The sequence below is a fragment of the Arachis ipaensis genome, chromosome B02 (assembly GCF_000816755.2).
Source record: "Arachis ipaensis cultivar K30076 chromosome B02, Araip1.1, whole genome shotgun sequence".
Lineage (NCBI taxonomy): Eukaryota > Viridiplantae > Streptophyta > Magnoliopsida > Fabales > Fabaceae > Arachis > Arachis ipaensis.
The window spans coordinates 89311876-89314870 of NC_029786.2; the positions used below are offsets into that span (position 1 = coordinate 89311876).

Below are 2995 nucleotides of genomic sequence, written 5' to 3' on the forward strand. Positions count from 1 at the left end.
CCTGGTCGGCGTCGCATTGTGTGTGAACAAGGCGCCCATGCCTGCACCGTGCCCTTCCCATTATGCTTGCTGATTCCCGCACCTTCAGCCCGACCCGGTGCTCTATCCAGTCTAGCCCACCTTACCTCTTTTGAATCTCCAACACACCCTACGTCCATGCATCCATCCGCATTAGCCCCTTCCCCTTTCTCCCAATTCCTTTTTTGGTTCAGCCCACCTACCTGGCCTTGTGTATTTGGGCCACTTATCACCAAGCCCAGACCGCTCCCCTCAGCATTACCGTCCTTTGTATACTCCCTATATGAGAAGCCCAAATCCTTCACTCCACCTAGCCTTATATCCCTATGCACCCCACCTTCACACACGTCCAAAGGCTGCGTAACCGTTCTCTCCGAATTCTCCTCCTCGACCAAACCAACTTCCCCAAAATCCTCCTTCCCATTACTTTTAGTACAGCTATCCGTATCAATAACGTTAAAACCTTCATTCGAATTATGATTTTTGAAATTTAAATCATTAAGGAGCACCTCATCAATTACCTTTATACCCTCCTCACCGCCGATCATGTTATCCTTGAAAATCTTTCGGTCTGCCACCGGATCCCACAGCACCACCTCATTCAATCGACTATTACCACTAACAACAGAGTTCAATCCAGCCCATTCAACTTGTTCCCGTATCGGAATTTCTGCTCCACCGGCCTCATACTCCACTTCTTTAACATAAACATCAAATGCACTATTGCCGATTGAGATGTGGATCCAATCCCGAATAACGTCAAGAGTGCCTGTGTCAACTTGAATCCGTCCAGTTCTAAAGGATGATCCTACTCCTAAACCTATATCACATCTAATCACATCACCCCACAATACACCCATGGTTTTAAACGTTCCTACTGACCATACGTGTAGAGGCACCCAGTAGCATTCCAACCAAACCCTTCTGGTCTCACAACGTTCCGACTCCTCCCATCTCCAAACTTTATGGAAGAACTGTAACATCCTATCCAACTTGAAGGTGAACACCTCTTCTGCATGGTTCACAGAATCAAACGTGATTAACACTTTACAGGCACCTAGCTCACTTACGTCCACAACATGAGGCACATTTTTGCAAATTGCCCTTCTCAACGATTGATGGTCAAAAGGTTTCAAAGTACTTCCTACCAGACTCCACACTAACCAATCCATATTTTCTGCCGCTATCGACACTTCAGCCCTCTTTATCCGGCCATTCGTATGTTGGCCAGTGACGCTCTTACCATCCATCTTCATTTCCACATGTTGTGCCATATTCATCTCTTTTCCACTACCACAATCTTTAGGCTCCTCCTCCTATTGAATTATTCGCTCCACCTGCTCTCGCCGGGGCCTCTCCTGTTGTTGTCTGCGAAACCTAGCTTCACCTACAGATATGATCTTCCCACGTAATCTCATATTATTCATCTCCGTAATCACCTTCAGCGCACCGCCCTTCGTGGTGTACCGAACAAAAGCAAAGAGATACACCGCTCCTAATTTATGTTTAGGGGCAAGATATATGTCGTTAATCCGTCCCGTCCAGCAGAACAAATGATATAACTCCCTCTTTAAAATATCCTCCGGTAAGTTATCCACAAACACAGAAAAAGACTCATTTTCCAGGCGATGGTAGTATTCTCGATTCCAAACCCTAGGATCCTTTGTGCGTGACTGGAGAACCCGAATCCCACCCCTCCCAGTGTTCCCCCCTCTCATTCACTCGCTCTCCCCCTCTCATTATATTAGGATCCTTTTTTTTGTTTTTATTTTTTATTTTTGAGTTTAGTGGTATTGTGGTAATGAAAAAAAAAGGAAAAGAGAACAGTAAAGAAAAGTTACTGCAGATGAGGAATATAGCAGAAAATGCAAAAAATGCAACATATTGGTGATAAAGAATTTTTTTTTGAGAGTATATTTTTTATTGGTAATAAACCAATTTAGTTGGGTATAATTACTAAAAAGACTTATACATATAGCATTACTAATAAATCAATTTTACGGGCTGGTCGGGTTTGGTTTTTAGAACCATGATTTAGATAATTTAATCATTTTAAAACCAAATTAGTTATTCAAAACGTACCCTTCTTGAAAATGGTTAACTTTGAGCTTAAATAAAAATATTTTTAACATTTAACATGTTAAGTTAAATTGGTGTGAGAATTAATTTTAAAATTAGATCTTTTTTGTCTAATTTGTAAATAAAAAATTAAAATTTTTATTTATTTTAAAATAAAAAATTTGAGAAAAAATTCTAAATGGCCCGTAACAATAATATCAAAAGACAACAAGGCCCTTATAGAGAAAAAAAATCCCTTTTCGGTCCATGTCTTTTAACTCCGTTAGACAAGTTAGCCTATCCGTTAATAATTTCTCTCTAAAGCCAACTGACCATGAATACGTGGCACGTTAAGTTAATGATGTGTCAGTTAAATGCCAATCTAGATGGGTAGATTAATGGGCTATCCAACCCAACCCCTAACAATTGTACTAAAAAGAGAAGATTCAACCCTGATGACACAAAAGTCCTCTTTCACTCTATGAAATTATAGAAAATTTTAATCCTCTCCCTCCAAAAATTCGTTGACGATGCTTCACTTGGAAGAAGAAGTTGGTTCCGATGGAGCTATTGACGGCGTTTTGAGGGCGCCATGATGGAAGAACTGACTGTTGAGGTAAGCTTCATTACTCATTCTGTAACACCCTACCACACAGAGCTTTATGCTTAGGACATAAATCAAAGGTGGTGAGGCGCTATAAACGCTAAAATAAAAATGCATAAATAGATATATATGAATAATAGTTTAACTAGAAGTCTTGGGAAAAAGGTTGAACAAAACAATATCGAAAGCGCGTCACACTCGAAAAGCGATTGGATAGAAGACTTATACAGAAAACCAAAGAGACAAGTATATAAACAGAGTTTCAAAAGATAGATACATAAGCAAGCTCTAAACTCGACTTGCGAAGCAAGAGTT

The 2995-nt window shown here is 40.3% G+C and overlaps 1 long non-coding RNA gene across 1 annotated transcript in view; it reads left to right on the plus strand.

The window, feature by feature from the left end:
* LOC110267947 overlaps positions 1822–2995 on the plus strand; it is a 15796-nt gene continuing 14622 nt past the window's right edge. Inside the window, exon 1 of the long non-coding RNA XR_002355932.1 lies at positions 1822–1854. This is a non-coding gene — a long non-coding RNA (uncharacterized LOC110267947). The remainder of the gene's footprint in view (positions 1855–2995) is intronic.